At 39.8% G+C, this 17,646-nt stretch overlaps 2 pseudogenes; one reads left to right on the top strand and one right to left on the bottom strand.

Annotated features, from left to right (window-relative positions):
• Positions 1 to 642: 642 nt before the first annotated feature.
• Positions 643 to 1,829, bottom strand: LOC144628381 (uncharacterized; annotated as a pseudogene).
• Positions 1,830 to 7,050: 5,221 nt separating this feature from the next.
• On the top strand, positions 7,051 to 8,398 carry LOC144628382 (uncharacterized; annotated as a pseudogene).
• The last annotated feature ends 9,248 nt before the right edge of the window (positions 8,399 to 17,646 follow it).

Below are 17,646 nucleotides of genomic sequence, written 5' to 3'. Positions count from 1 at the left end.
AAACATTATCTTGAACATTTAACTGAAGATATAACCTTTATTTGGGGGTAGAAATCAAACTTCGGCTATAAATATCGATTTTTTTAACGCGAGCGGAAACAACTTGAAAACGTTGGCTACCGTTTTCAAATTGCAATCCATTTCCATCCGAGCAATCCGCCGCCAAACGCGGTTTTAAACAGTTTTAGTGCTCGAAAATGGCAATTGTTAATAAAAAATTGTCCATTATTTTTAATTTACCTACCACACAAATATAAATTTTGGCTGTTCAAAAATTTGCTAAAATCCGTGACATGGTCCCTTAAAAAAACTGGATTGACCTTATTCATTTCTGTGGAATATCTGTTTGAAAGGCATGTAACCCTTAGATTTTCCTCGCTTTTTCATGATATCGAGAATATAATGCCTGTTGTTTTCAGAGGCGGAGAAAGTGTCGTTTTGGATTGCATATAGGAAAGCGCGAGCTACGATGTTCGAAAAGGCAACAACAGCTTCAAATTCGAATTACATAAGATTTCTTTCCTTTGAAGTTTCTGTCATTGTTTAATTTTGAGCTGAAAGAGCCGAACGGATAAGGCTGTCATGTTAGTTAACAAAAAGATATGGGAAATTAAGAAAACGACATTCTAACGCCATACGGTTTGTGGAGTGCTCCTGTTTATTGGTTTCTCATTATCGAAGTCTAACTCTAGCAGGATACAACTTTTCGTAAAACGGAAGGCTATCCTCAATGGCTTTTATGACCTCAGCAGGATACGTCACTTCCGGTTCATTGGATGAGCTCTCATTCTTGTCCCGTGGTCTTATAAAGCCATTGCTGTGAATGGCTCGATGCGTCCAGGCTCTACCGGTATGTTCCATTGCCTTGGGAACCTCGCCAGCCTTCCAAGAAGTCATGTGATCTTCGTACTGGATACCAACCCCCTCGCAGTAAGCTTTCATCATCTCCTTGGGTGAGCTGAGCAGGTCATCCGCATCGACTACCACAGGGTTGGGATCAAGTCTTTCTTTAACAAACTCGTGCATGTCGTATGATTCCTTGAAGCCAGCCTCACTGGGATCGAAATAATCCCAGTCGCGGATCTCTGGATTTTCCATCCCTCGATGCAGCGAAGGAATGGATTTCTTTGGATTGCGAATAAGGAATGAATGTTTAGCGTCATGAAAAGATTCCTCTAACATCTCCAGTCTTCCTTTCATGTAATAACACATATCTTTGATGAAAACCACCCCGGCGTCATCTTCGGTCGCTTGATTCATGATAGATTTAGCAATGACTTCATAACTGCTAGTCTGATGGATGTTTTGTGATGCGAAACGAGGACTCTGTCTCTGCGGGCCAAAGTATAGTAAGCATTCCAAAACGGTTCATCGATCAGCTTGGTCGTAGACAAAGTGTCCATCGAACGCTCAAATGCTGAGGAGCAGGATCGTGGAACGGCCCACAGAAAAACACGCTTGTTCTGTCGTTGGCTTGTCATCTTTGAATATTACAGAGTCTGTTTATATCGACTATTGTTGTATGCCTCATTCCGCGACAAAGCACTCCCTCATATGCAAATCAAATCAAGCGGTCATGGGTCATGGGGTTGCCGGGTGGGCCGGGGGGGGGGGGGCGGTACTCCCATAAATTTCGGATAGGGGTGTGCCGCGAAGGTTCTTTAACCCCGTCACTTTAAGGATAAATAAGGCGAAAATTTATACCCTTTTTAAGGCCCAAAACCGAAAAATGACACCCTATTCAAGGGGAGGAGAAGCGTTTCGTGACGAACCAAATAACGGCTAACCGCACAAAGCAAAACACAAATCTTTATAACATCGCTTTACTAATACTTGAACGGATAGTCAGTTTTAAGATACCTTTTTTCGTTTAGCTGGGCGTTTGATTTAAGAATTTAGGTACCCTACCCCCCCCCATAGTTTTGCCGATTTATAACGGAATACCCTGCAGCTAAACTCAACTTTTGAAGTCTCTTAGATTTTTACTAAACTGGATGCACAAATGAAGATTTTTTGATAGCCTGCGAGCTAGCGAAGGAGTTGGAGTCATAAGAGCGCTTACGATCTAATGAAAATCGGAGTCGTGAGCGAGTCATAAACTAAACGGAATCGGAACGTTTCCATGTCCGTCGCTTATGATCCAATGAAAATAGCTGATGGAAACTAGATTGGCCGTTTTTATACTAAAGACGAGTTACCCGTCTGGAGGAGCTTCGGCAAAAATTTTGTTGCTCGTCTGGTTATGCGTCTCTAGCTAGTAAAAAGACGGGCACAAGACGCGTTTCGCGTCAAGACAAGCTTCTTTCGGTATCCGTCTTTCAAGACGCATTTTGAAAAGTAGCTCATCTAGACGGTAACTCGTCTTGTGCGCGTCTTTTTAGACGCATAACCAGACGAGCAACAAAATGTTTGCCGAAGCTCGTCCAGACGGGTAACTCGTCTTTAGTATAAAAACGGCCATTGTCGGAGTCACCAGCAGAAGCGAAAGAACAAACCAATTACAATGCTACTTCTCGGGTCCTCCGAGGACTTCCTTTCTTCTGCTTGCGACTCCCACAATGAGCTTTTTGCAGCTAACGGTCACATGTTTCAAAATATTCACGATGCTGAAGGGCAGGCTCCACTCTGGGACATTCAAAACAAAGGAAAGTCAAGTTTGACTGGTTGAAGTTGCTTTATTTTGGATGTGCCAGTGCTTAGCTTGCTCGCCAGCAAGGTGTTATTTTGTACCATGTAAACATTGCTGAGCTGCAAAGGTTTGATTTTCACTACAGTTGAACTTCTGTAATATGGTCCCCGAACGGACAGAGCAAAGTGTCCGTATTATAGAGGTGTCCGTATTATAGAGGACACCACTATGACGTCACAGCGCTTAAAGTATTTAGTAACTCGAAATGTTCTGCAACGCAATGCTGCAGTCAAAAAATTAACGCTAAGCACAAAGCTAAGCGTCAAAGATGAATAAAGCGTTACGTTGTTGCTTTTGTAACCAGAAACAGGAAATTGCATTACAAACACAAAATATCATCGCCTGATCACCGGAGTGCCCGTAATAAAGAGATTACGTTTATATGAATTCGCACCCTGGGGTCAACATTTAGTGTCTGTTTTCCGTATAAGAGAGGGTCCGTATTATAGAGGTTTTTTTAAAGAGAATATGTGAGAATTTTGTCGGGACATCGGAAATTGTCCGTTATAGAGAGGTGTCCGTAAAGAGAGGTTCGACTGTATAAAGAATACCAGTAAATAGGTTTTTTAACATTAATTTATTTGTATCGACAGTAATCAAAGCAAAAGAGAAAACAATATTTAATAGTATTCTCTCAGGAAAAGAATAATCATACACAAGATTTTCTCTTACGGAAAATTGAAAGTACAGTTGTTAAAAACTGATCCTACCAACCAAAAGTTAAACTATTCAGCCGTCATCTCATTCATATTGCTCAGCCCCAATAAAGGGTTTTTATTACTTCTTCCATTCTGACACTCGCTCCAAATTTTCAAAAACACGTAGCTCTGTCACTGAACATGTGGATTTTGGTATTGCACTCTGTAAAAACTTTTTTTTATTTTCGGCGGTTTTAAGTTCCCGAAACGTTCGCAAACAGGAAGCCATGAAAACGAAAACATGCCGAACGAGTGCGAGTAGAAACGTTTTTCTATGCATGTTAAACAGGTGGTTCTCTTGTATGCTAATATTTCTTCGCACATGTACAAAAGCGCAATATCGTTGTGCTCCTTTAGGTGGATTTCCACTGTCGCGTAAATATTTACGTACGTAAAAAGTGCGTTAAAAAACGTGCGTTAAAAAACGTACGTTGACAAATTTCCACTATCGCGTTAGACTGCTTGCAGTTTGTTTTTCTCTAGAAGTTTACTAAGGGAGGGCAAGGCACTCACTCACACTCTCACTCACTCATCCTCTTCGCTCCTCTGACTGGAGCATAAGGCTACACCTAAGGGAGGGCAAGGCACGGCGAGGGTATAAGGCGCGCGAGGAAGGATTGGACGAGACAAGAGTGCGCCCGTGATCGGATCACGCGATCGAGGAGGCAAGCCCCTTCTCATCCACCCATCAGTTCAACTAGTTTGCTCGCGTTCCCGATATAAACGCACGCTTCTCGGACCCTAAGAGAAAAGACAGACTACCAGTAGTCTACTGTCACGTACAAAGTAATTAAAAGCGCTTCTTTTTATTTCGTTTCCTCAGAAACAAAATGGTATTGTTTTGGATTCGCTGTGAACTTTTCAAACAGCAGGGTTACTATCCAATCAGAAGAACGCTCGTTACTGTGTCAACACGTAGTTGTAGAAGCAAACAATTTGATAAAAATATGTTCTTTAAATATCGAAAATATATTTGTCAGGAAGACGGAAATTATGTAAATTTATAACAAATAGAAATACCTGACCGGACTTCGATACTTTTAAGTTCAATTTAAGCGGTGTAAGCCTGGTTTTCACTAGCGACGCAAGCACATGCGCAAGAATAACAGTTCTTATTTCACCGTGAAAACGGCTTCGACTCAAGTAAAAGCACAAGTGCATTGCAGTTTTATGCTTGTGCTTGTGCTTGCGGCAAGCACAAGAACAAGGATCAAAATTTGTCCTTTTTGCGTGATTTCGCTTATGTTTGCGCTTGTGCTTGCGTCGCTAGTGAAAACCAGGCTGTATTGGTGAAAAATATAATGAGAACCCTTCCGTGTTTAATTGTTATGTAAATATTACAGCTTCTTTCTATTTTATTGTTGACTTTGTAAATTTTCCACCAATAAGAGCGCTTATGAGAGCAAACAAGACTGGATGTCTTCGGATGTCTCGTGTGTGCTGGCACGGAAGGGCAAAGGAATTTGCATGCATGCAAAAAACTTGACTGTTTTGCAATTCTTCTCTCTACTCAACCTTTCCCGCCGTACTTAGGGACCGGTCATTATTTATCGCCTGGGGGGAGCGGAGGATTTTGGGATAAACATTGTGAAATTTAGGTGATCCCCCTTGAAACGTTATTCCATGAAGTGATCCCCCCCTCATGACTATTGATAACTTTCGTGATCCCCCCCCCCCTCGATGTCTTTGCACCCATATTCAGTTACCAGTTATGGAGCCCTGACAAAAATATCTTCTGCCAAACCAACACTCCAAGAAATTGAAGTTTTTTTAACAGCATAGCCAACACATTTACGAGTCTGTGTTTCGTCGCAAGTAATATGGGTTCAGGAACTAGCTGCTTGAACAATAGCAAATGCGATTGGCGCTAAACTTGATAAGATAGAGGAGCTGTCAAACAAAGCGAATAATTTTCTAAAAAGTGAGAAATACGGAGTGTGCCAAAACATTAGTAAGTTCATTTCAGGCATTATAAAGAGTTGCATTCGAAAGCGATGAGTTCGCCTATTTAGAAAAAGCACAAAGACTGCGCTGTACCCGGATCCTCAGTCCGCTCCTACAGGTTTACAAGAGCGCGAATCAATGCTTCATGTCTAAAGCAGCTACGTCGCGGACAACGCATCTTGAAAAAAATGGCAAGTTTTTTCAAGTTTGTTGTTTGTAATCCCTCCTAATCTTCGTCAGTCGAAACCAACCTCGGTTATTTTCGCATTTTTATTACTCCTTTGTTGTTTTTCTATGATAGAAAACTATTATTTTGAGGTTTCCTTCCGTTTGGAAGTAATCAAAAAAATTACGTAGACTGCCTTGACATGGCTCCTGCCTTTAAACAAACATGCTATTTCTCAATGTTTCAGTTATCAGGAGTTATGGTTCACAATTAAGAATTCACCTGTCTTATTCAAAGGTGAATATTAGCTAAGCACGTTTTTAAAGGAAAAATATAAAAGTGTAAACACAAACGTTCTAAATATAAATTGAAATGTGCACATTCCCCAGTGTGACAGCTTTCGTTTTTTAAATAAAGTTGTGTTAGAACAAATTGAGACCGCAAATGCAATCATATCCCAGTAGAAAGGGCGCATTTATTTTGTATGCTCTCAAACTTGCATTATCCAAACAGATTTGAGTGGTCCCGCATCTGAATCCTGCCAAAATTTTCAGTGATCCCCACTTTTGGGCTCTCAGTTACGACTGATCCCCCCTTCCGTTCATCAATAATTCAAGTGATCCCGCAAAAATCCCCCCCCCCCCCCCCAGGCGATAAATAATGACCGGTCCCTTATCACTTATATTTTTATAATGCTTATCGTTCCGCGATCCGGAAACGAAATGCTATTGCTTTTTGAAATAGCTACTTGTTAAACGTGCGTTGAAAGTACGTTAATTGCCCGCCATCCTGAATTTTGGCGCCAAAAAGCAAGGAGATCGCGGGTAATTTGATTTCCCTGCCGCCAAAGTAATGGCGTTCGCTGTCGACAAGCGTTTTCTTCTCCTTTTTTACCTACGGCAAAGACGAAATAGAGTCGTAAGTGAAGACGAAAATACCGCAAGAGAAATTGGGTAAGACCGTTAAACCGTTATCAAATGCCGGGTGAATACCACATCCTGGTAAAAGAAATGCCCCGTGAATATGACCACGAGTCATTTTATAAATACTTCCGAAAGACGCCATAATTAAGATTGGAGTAGGCCTTCCCTTCTTCCCGATTCACTGCCTCTGTGACCTGACGCCAGGCGTTTTATTTTACTACTGCGTTCTTGTAATTTGGGTCTGTAGTCAGTTCCATATTGCTTGAAATTTTCCAACTTCCTCGATGAAAAGTGCTTCTACATCTGAATATTTTTCGATGTTTACATGTACATCGACGGCGATTTAAAACAAAATGGCGTCCACATGGTAAATAGTGTCATGTGATAAAATCCAAAAGCATGATTGGTTAAATCGCTGCGTAACCGCAAACAGCCGCGAAAACAGTTGACCTTCAACTTTTTTAAAAAACCTCACGATTGCTACGTGCGTATACGTGCGTGTAAGTGTAACGTGCGTAAGTACCAAGAAAAAACGTGGCAACGTAAAGTCAATTAGAAATTGGACAACGTAAAGTCAACGCACGAACTGTGCACCCAGTTTAGTAAAAATCTGGGAAACTTCAAAAGTTGAATTTATATGATTACTTGCAGGGTATTCTGCTGTTAATCGGCAAAATTACTGGAGCTTTGCAAAGTACCCGCGGGCAACCTCATTACCGCTTGATTTGATTTGCATATGAGGGAGTGCTTTGTCGCGGAATGAGGCATGTAACAATAGTCGCTATTGATGCATTCACAGGCGATAAACAGACTCTGTAATATTCAGAGATGACAAGCCAACGGCACATCAAGCGTGTTTTTCTGTGGGCCGTACCCCGATCCTGCTCTTCAGCTTTTGAGCGTTCGATTCACACTTTGTCTACGACCAAGCTGATCGATGAACCGTTTGAATATGTTTACTACTTTGGCCCACAGAGACAGAGTCCTCGTTTCGCATCACTAAACATCCATCAGACTAGCAGTTACGAAGCCATTGCCAAATCTATCATCGATCAAGAGACGGACGATGGAGTCGAGGTAGTTTTCATCAAAGATATGGGTTTACACATCAAAGGAAGACTGGAGATGTTAGAGGAATCTTTTCATGACGCTAAACATTCATTCCTTATTCGCGATCCAAAGAAATCCATTCCCTCGCTGTATCGAGCGATCGAAAATCCAGAAATCCGCAACTGGGATTATTTCGATCCCAGTGAGGCTGGCTTCAAGGAATTATACGAGATGTACGAGTTTGTGAAAGAAAAACTTGATCCCAATCCTGTGGTAGTCGATGCGGATGACCTGCTCAGCTCACCCAAGGAGATGATGAAGGCTTACTGTGAGGGGGTTGGTATCCAATACGAAGATCACATGACTTCTTGGAAGGCTGGCGAGGTTCCCAAGGCTATGGAACATAGAACCTGGACGCACCGAGCCATTCACAGCAATGGCTTCATAAAGCCACGTGACAAGAATGAGAGCTCATCCAATGAACCGGAAGTGACGTACCTGCTGATGTCATAAAAGCCATTGAGGATAGCCTTCCGTTTTACGAAAAGTTGTATTCTGCCAGAGTTAGACTTCGGTAATGAGAAACCAATAAACAGGAGCACTCCACAAACCGTATGGCGTTGGAATGTCGTTATCTTAATTTCATATATCTTTGTGTAAACTAACATGGCAGTCTTATCTGCTCGGCTCTTAGCTGAATATAAAACAATGGCAGAAACTTTAAAGGAAAGAAATATTATGTAATACGAATTTGCAAGCTGTTGTTTCCTTTCCGAACATCGTAGCTGGCGCTTTCCTAACTGCAATCCAAAACGACACTTTTTCCGCCTTTGAAAACAACAGGCATTATACTCCCGATATCATGAAAGTCTTGCCTAGTTCCTAGGCCTCTATTTTCGTCGCGGTCAACTCGTTTCGAGTCACGTGGTCCGAGCGAAAAAGTGAGGCCTTTCCCCGGCCGTTCGTCCCGGATACGTCACCGAAACGAGTAGTGGCGTCAGTAATACAGCGAAGGCCTGGGAAAAAAGCCGTACAGGAACTAGGCAAATGAAAGTCATGATGAAAGATCGAGGTAACACTTCACAAAGAAAATCTTAGTGTTACATGCCTTTCAAACAGACATTCCACTGAAAATAATAAGGTCAATCCAGTTTGTTTTCTTGCTAAGTTTTACTCCCTGGATGGTTATGATCCACGAGAACTAGCTTATCACCATTCTCGTCCCCACAGCCTCTTGTCCCTCTTAGTCTAAAAAAATAGCGACGCCCGGTTTAACCAACATTTTTGTGCAAAACATGAGGTCTTGAATTGGCCTTATATTTTCACCGATGTAACAACCCTTGACGTATCCGGTTTGGTCAGGGTTGATAATGTTAGGCAGTACTTTTTCTATTCTCCTCGCAATTGCTTTAGTCAAAATTTTATAATCTACGTTAAGGAGTGAAATTGGTCTAAGATTTTCTAAGAGCGTTTTATCTTTATTTTTTTTTAGGAATGAGAGAGATAATTCCGCGCCGCTGGCTAATTGAAAGTGATCCATTTGGGAAAGCGTAATTGAAGCTAGAGGTCATTTCGGTTTTTAGTTCTGGCCAGAAGAACTTATAAAACTCCGCTGTAAATCCATCTGTGCCAGGTGATTTATTATTCTTAAACTCTTTAATAGCGTTAAAACCGCCGTAGTAAATTATTGGCAAGAATATGAACATTTAACCTCCACTGAGGAAAAAAACCCGGAAAATGAGATCATTTGGAACAACTCTAGCATCCTGGTTGACCAAAAACCGATTTTTATTGCGCCTGGTTTAAACAGGAAATTATACAAGTCAAGGACCTGTTAAACGAAAATCGAGATTTCCTCTCTCTAGCTGACTTTAAAAAATATTCAAGGTCAACACTCCATTCACTATGTACTACGGTCTCATCAGAGCTATCCCGATCACTTGGAAAAATGTTAATTCGAAATTCATCTCTCAGTACCCAGAGCTCCCCTTCTGAAACCACGCCACCAACTACAACCATCTCCACTCGAGGGGCGTATAATGCTATTCTTGCTAAACGTTTCGCTACACCAACAAATGAAAATAAAATCTTGAACTACGGGTTTACTAAAGAAAATATTCATAAAATTTACCTACTCTCTTTCCGGGTCACCACAGAAGCAAAGCTGATTGCTTTCCAGTTCAAAATAATACACAATATTCTGCCTACTCGTGTCAGCCTACTCCGCGCTGGCCTAGTAGACGACGACCGTCGTCGTCTTGCCCTTTTTGCAATTCCGAGAAGCAATCACTTGTTCACATGTTCTATAATTGCAGGGAATCGTCACTCTTTTGGGTACAGTTTACTCAATGGTGGCGCCAAAAATTTCTCGAAAAAGTAACTTTATCAGAAAGCGCGATTTTATTTGGGTGGTACCAAAACACTAGCAATGAGCGAGTGCTTAACTACATTATTCTTATCGCAAAATACCTATACCATATTTTTGCAACTAGTATCTGCGATGACAGGCTGAGCTTTGACCGCTTTCTTATAAGACTGAAATCGAAACTAGATAAATATAATGCTACTTGGGCACCTATACTGTAGATTTTTTTTTCTTTTCCTTCTTCTGTCTTATTTATTTTTTTTATTATTTCTTGTTAATGTCAATCCTCAATTTATAGGACAGTTATATAAAGCCGTATTATACATGAAAAACTATAATACACAACAGAACTACTATAGTAGTTCTGTTGTGTATTATAGTTTTTCATGTATAATACGGCTTTATATAACTGTCCTATAGCGCATTGCAGTTCTATGCTGCCTAAAAAACACCTTAAGGTCTGTTAGTAAAGACTGTTAGTAAAGTCAATATGGTAGGACAAGTAGTATTGTAAACGTCTTTTTTTATATTGTATGTATTGTAAGCATTGTTAGTGTTGTATTTTAAGTTTTGTACTGTTTGTAACGTGAGTATTGCAAATAATAAAAAAACGTATTAATGTACGATTTACAATTGCTACAATGGTTAGAAATTGTTTAAAAAATCGTAATATGTCGGCTTTTGTCCGTAGCTAAGTGTCTTTCCGAAAGTTTAATTTTCATGCATTCAAATTCTAACTTGGCGGCCGGGAATAAAACAAACGATTGATTCATACTTCACCTCAATATGATTTCTTTATTTCATTCCTGCTTTAAAAGGAATAGATCCAGTGGAAAGCAGTAGTCACGTCGCACGAATGCGCTGTTAATCCCGGGGGGACTTCCCTATAACAATGACGGGGTGCTCGTCGTATCTTTCAGGGGGTAAAATTTGTGGATTGGTACCGCTTAGGATGCTAAAACCTAAAATGACCGCCACTAAAGATGTCATGGTAGCTTTAAGGGGTCTTTAAGGTTATCGATCTGAAAACGCATTTGTTACGCAAGTAACTTTTATTTCTGAATTATTTACTTGAAAACGGCCATCCAGTCATCAAATTGCCAGTACCAATTACTTTGTTATTTTAGAGTTGGTACCTCTTTGGAGTGAAAAATGAATAAGAACCACACCCCCAAAATGAGATTCTGGTATCTTTTGGGGATGCTTTGCGAACCTAAAGCTGGATTTCCACTGACGCGCATTTTTTTACGTGCGCTTACGTGAGTGAAAATATTTAGAGACAATGTATGAACGACTTGCGTAAACGTGTACGCAAGTCGTTCATACATTGCCTTTTATTTTTTTTACGCACGTAAACTCACGTGAAAAATTACTTACGCGTCAGTGGTTTACGTGCGTAAAAAAAATTAGAGACAATGCCAGTATAAGCGACTTGCGTACACGTTTACGTAATTCGTCATACATCGTCTCTATTTTTTTTGACAGCCCAACCTCGTCTACAGCTCTAAAGGGAAAAGCGCCCTGCGGACGAAGTTGAAGACAGCCACGTTTCCGAGAAATTTGTCATTGTACTTTCAACATTACTGATGCTGGTTTAATTTTTATTTTTTTGAGCTTTTCTGTACGTTTTTATGAGCGTTTTTAGCGTTTCCGCGCGCTAGGAATTACAGGTACATGTACCAGACGCCATCTTTTTTTGTAAGGTGGATTCCGTGATAAAACTTGTAAACAGCTGTAGTCACATAACAATAACCCCAGAAATAGTTCTTTTTTTCAAGACATATACAATAGAAAAACGGCTAGTCAGTTCACAACCAATCGGAGGGCATAATGCTCTTCTTCTAATCTTAAAAGGTTTACTGTTTTCTTTGGAAACGACAGGAAATTTTATTTCCATTAGAACCGAAGTAAAACGCAACTTTTCGCGTCTGTTCTTACTCCCTTTGCATCTTTATCCATTTATCCATTTGCCTTAATCGACGAAATGACGAACGTATCTTCACCATCCACGAGGTCATCTCATCCCGAAAACGAAGAATGTCATTATCTGTATGACGACTCAGTCTGGAGGCAGACGTACCTTACAGATGACACGTATCTTGTTGCGGTAACTGTAGTCAATTTGTTGGCAGTCATTCCAGCTATCCTGCTAAACGCGCTGGTCATCTTAGCCGTGGCAACAAGGCACCAAATACGAACCAAATCGAACATGTTTCGTAGTATTTGAACGCAGTTATTCAAAATGAAATATAAATACTTACACTATCAAAGACCATTAACTAAAAGCGAGAGAGGTTTTGCTTTAATTTGGCAAAATATATCGACTGCCAATTATAGGAAACTGCAAGAAGTTACAAAAAACTTCTTTCTTGATTAACTCTAAAACGCTCTAACAGATTTTTCTGAAATTTTGTATACAGGTAGTCAATCCACTGTATTTTAACATATCAAAATATAAATACCAATTGTCAATCTAGATTTCGAGAAAATTAAGCTTTTTTGAAAACAAAAGAAAATGACAATCGTTGCTATGGTAACCTTTGTGACTAAGTGACCAATAAAAAATTAAACTTCGGTCACATTTGATCATTATGGTGTATTTTGGCAAAAATCGAACATTGGCTTCCTAGATAATTTTCATTTTCAAAACGACCACCCTAGGGCTAAAAAAACTACATCGAGCCTCCTTAACAAATTCATTAGCCAAATTTCTTGAGGGGGTGTTATCTTGTAAAGCTTTAATTCACTGAATTTTGAGCATTGATTCCGCGAAAACTTATCAAGAATATTTATAGAGGATGATGGAATTACATCATGATTGTCGTTGTACTGATAGATGACCGTCTCTACTGTGATGTTACAAGCCAGTTTTTTTAACTAAAAACAACAGATAATGTGATTTTGTGTCCAAGTTTTCAGCTAGAATAGCACGCGTATTGTTCCAATTTCCACAAAGGTGTGAATTCTCCTGGTAGTTCTTATAATTATAAGCAGGCCTGTTTAAAATGTGAAGGAGCACACCCGGCCATTCGCTGCAATTTTTGTGGTCCCAAAAGAACCTCCAACCCACTTCCATGACCTGCCAAGCCCTCTATTTCCAACACCAGTCTAAACGTCTTTTGTTTTTACCTTCTTTCGGTACCCCACCTCAATTGTGAAGTTTCTCTTTTCTGGTTTTACTAAAGGAATTCCCGTTTACATTACGAAGGTTCTCGAGATTCATTTCAGGCTCCAAATTTACTTTTAAATTTTTGGCCATATTTCGGCTAACGGTTAACCCCATTGAGACCCTTATATTTACCGGACCGCTTCGCGTCTCGGTAAATATCCACCACATTAACTGACACTGAGGTTATTATAATTGTTTTACCACACAAACTGAATAACTAGCGGACCAAAACATAACTTTCGGTAACCAAAGCGACACGGGAAGCATTATTATTAAAAAAAGTTTTCTGCCATTTTCCGACGATTCGCGATCATTTCGGAAGACTTCCGAAGACTACCGAAGATTACCGAAGATTACCGAAGATTTCCGGAGACTACCGAAGATGTCCAAAGACTACCGAAGATTTTCGAGGAGAACACACAGCACAGGCTCAAAGTTCATGAGTGATTTTATTACCGATTTTTGTAGAGCAGATTAGAAGTTACAATGCTAAAAGACTGGATTATTCACGAAAACCTCGCCAAAATTCTTGCAGTTGTATGATGGCATCTATAAATAGTTTAAAACTTAACGTCCATCAGAATGCCTAAATAGTCCTCAAATTGGACAATGTAATAGCAAACACTAAAAATTGTGGGTAAATAACACTAACTTATAAACTTCTAGCTGATAATCAACTAAGAGATTTATCTGTCAGCGAAAGCAGCATAACAGTTTCTGTAGAAATTAAACGCTTTGCTCAGCAACAGTTAGTCTGTTGTCCCTGTTGTCCGATGCGTTTAAGTTTGTTGATAATACAGTCAACTCTCTCTTAACGGACACCTCTACAAGACGGACACCTCTTTAAGACGGACACCTCGTGTTGGTCCCGTCCCTGCCATTTTTCAGTCATTTTACCGTAGCTAAACTCCCGATAAGACGGACACCTCTCAAGACGGACAGTTGGAGCCGGTCCCGACGGTGTCCGTCTTAGAGAGAGTTGACTGTATTGGCAACGACCTTGATCCTGAGAAATTCTTCTCTTCTGCATTTTGATGACAATTTGTCAGTGTGACAAAGGAGTTTTCATTCAGCGACGATGAACGCACAATTTTACCACTCCCGACACGATGTCGAGATCTCAGTTTACAGCTCCATAGTATTTTTCGGTAATTCTGTATTACGCTGAATGCGTTTCTTCCTTGGGGCATTTTCAATCTGAACTGTTACAATTAGTTTTTTGCGTTGTTGTGTGAAGACCTCATTGTTTGCTATCTTCGATGGCGCTGATCTGGGTCTTTCCTTCACTGTCTCAATCGACCTTCGCCAAACCGTATCCGAACAAATCACAGCACCGCAAGATACAGATCTTGCAAAGCGAGGGCGTTTTTGTCCGATTTGAAGCTCTTCAACATCTAGCGATGCCTCGGAATAGCGACGTCGCCTATTTCGACGCACTGTGCGAGCTACTGGCTGGATTCTTTGAGGTTTCCTGCACCTTAACAGCTCCAGTGCAGCTTTCCTTAAGGGGCGGTTTCCATAACAGTACAATAATGGATTGACGAGAGAGTTTAACTGAAGTATTATTTCTGCCCATCGGAAAATGGAATTCACACGAAAAATAGGAGAAACTCTGACGAAGGAATGAACAGCGATAGTCGGAACACAGGAAATACCGGCGAAAAGTGTCAACCAGAAAGTTGTGTAAGCAATCTTTGTTTCAAGCTTCGCTTTAACAAGGGCTGGGCGCATCTGCGTTCGGTTCCATTTTCGAACACCGAGGTAGGCCTTTGCATAAAAGTACGCGATAAGAAAAAAGCATACAACCCCGAAAACGGACATTATAACATCCACGACTAATATAATTTCATAACGGACGCCAACGACTTCCATTATAGTCAATGGAGGAATCGTTAGCAATGCTAACAGCCATGCAACTACCACGTACTTCTTTAGACGGTCTCTTGTAACAATCGCTTTGTACTCCATCCATTTTGCTATCGCCACGTACCTCTCCCAAGCAATTAGCAGCAAATGAAAAAACGACACACCGTAAGCAGTGTACAGTACAAAGTCACTTATGATATCTATCGTACAGATAATATTCTCAAAGAAAGTTCTTTGCAGAATTAACGCATCTAAAGTGATTGTCAGTGGCATAGATACAGCGCCCACCAAAAGATCAGCCGTTGCTAAACTAGACAGCAGAATGTTTGAATTCTTTTTCAATTCTCTTCTCGTCTTCACTGCTATTATCACCAAAAGGTTTAACAGAATGGTAACGGGACAAGCAATGATCGTAACGGCAACAACAATCTTAAGAGAAATAGTTTGATTTAAGTCCCAGATGAAATTTGGTGTCTTCGGGCAATAAAACACTGACCTGGTTTCGTTGAAGGAATTGGCGAGTGATTCTGTATGATTAAACGTCATGATCATACACAGGATGTTTGTAGAGAATGAGTTTCTTGATAGCTTGGTTCTAGTTTGGTTTTATAGTACTGTCTTCTTGTCAAAACCCTAAGTCTTGATACTTGCTCGGCCGCGCGTATAACTTAGCTTCTAATGGCTCAAATTCGTGTTATTTTACTTGAATGTGAATTTTTGCATTTTGCAATTTTCCTAACAATTGTTTTCGGTGGAAAACAATTTCCATGCAAAGAGCGCAATTTCCGTCGCAAGTGACTTCATTCAGTGAAGATTTCCTCAGTTTAAAGTTATTTTGCCATACAATTTTCCGCCACTTGTAATTTTTGTTTCTTTCAGCATAAGCTGAAGCAATTAACCGCAGTATTAGACGCATTGTATGAGGTGAATTGACAGGAAATCTGTTGAGCGAACTCAGTATTTTCTAATGCAAACACAATTGCGGTATCTGAAAGTTGAAACAGAGAAACACATGGAGTGTAATCTCTGCATCGGTACAAAATATCCATTTAGCTTCGAATTTCAGTTTCTCATTTCGCCGTTAACTGCAATTGTCGTTAACTCGAGAATTGTTCGTTATCTTACTAAAAGTTGTTCTGTAATATTTACATCGATATGATAACCAGAGAAAATTCTCTACTGTTAATACTAACATCACGTCCTACTACGTCCTGAAACGGGGCAATAAAGAAACTTAAGTGCGCCCACTTGTCATTTATGTTTCACATGTGTTGGTTCTCAGGAATTTTTTTGGTCAAATTAATGGTTGAAACCGCCAGTAACATTTATACCGTTTAGGTTTTTTTTTTTTTTTTTTTTGTTGTTGTTTTTTTTTTTTATTTTGGGGGGGGGGGGGGGGGGGGGGGGCCCCCCCTTTGTTTAGAGGGGGCCCCCCAACCCCTCCCCCCTTCCTCCTGCTCCGCCGCCTACGGGTTAGTTCTACGATTCAATTCAGGAAGGCATTTTTGTCATTACTGAAGTCTAACACTAGTAAACACCCTATGTTGAAATCTGGTGTTAGTCTTCATGGCGAGAGTTTCACGGAGCGATCGGCCGAATCCCGATTAACAAGCGGTGATTAAAGTGACATTGTTATTTATGACGCAAACAAGATACTACACGCGATGCGATTGGTTGAGACGCATTTTGTTTTAAACATTTTTTAACATAAAAATAGAAAGCTTTATTTCCTCATTTTAACTGAGAAAGCGAAACACTCGTTAAAATTTCGAATTCTTATTTATGAATGCAAATGCTAACCATTAATTTTTCTAGTACTACCATTTTTCTATAAAAACACGAAAAACGTTTTATATTTCGGCCTGAAATTGCCGCCTATAGCATTTTGATAAATTACTTATAATCTCGAAAAGAGTTTGAATTTATCCAGAGGCAAAAAGATGTTTATTCGGTTGTTTAAACTAAGTAAATTTCAAAGTGTCTTTTTTCCAAGTAATTAATTTTGTACTGAGTCATGATTGTTTGATTCAACGATTGTTTTATTTCAAATTAGTCAATCGGGGTTATTAAAGGGCCGTCGTTATCTTAAGAAATGGAAACTATTCTGACCGTTTATTATTTGGCTAGGTTTTCTCAATATCATATTTTGAACGCCACACAATTCAGTCGTTTAAAGTACGCTCTTTAAAATCATATATATATATATAATATATTGCTTTAGTTGGCTGCACGACATTGTTTGCAACTGCAAGCTGCTGTTTCCCATCTATTATATTCACCACACAATGCAGTGGATAAGATCTCCTGTATGTATTTTACTCTGCTTACCACAAAATAAACTAAAGAAGAACAAAGTGCAAAAGGTTTTATTCAGCGCCACTTTATTTTTTATACATATAAGGTGACTCCGAACCGCTACTCAGATTGTTAAAAAGTTGTAAAAATGTCTGTTTTGCTGATTTGACAAGAAAAAAAACCGTCGAACGAAAAACGTTTATCAAGTATATTCAAAACTTTAAGTATTAAGGTCAAAAACAGCGTATACTCTTTTACTGCTGTGTCATGAAAACGGATTTTGATTTCATAAAGATCTTATTTCGTTTATTGGTATAGTAAAAGTGACTTGATATACAAATTATTGTGCCATGATTTTTGTTTAATATGGAAGGTCTGTATGAGGGGAGCACGTACGAGGTCAAGATTCTTCTATATATATAGACCGGTCAAGCTCAGTTAATATATCATTTTGTTTTGTTCTTTTAATTTTACGGAAAAA

This window comes from Oculina patagonica, chromosome 10, assembly GCF_052425735.1.
Source record: "Oculina patagonica isolate OP01 chromosome 10, crgOcupat, whole genome shotgun sequence".
NCBI classification, from domain to species: Eukaryota; Metazoa; Cnidaria; class Anthozoa; order Scleractinia; family Oculinidae; genus Oculina; species Oculina patagonica.
This window is presented reverse-complemented; position numbering and strand designations above follow the sequence as displayed.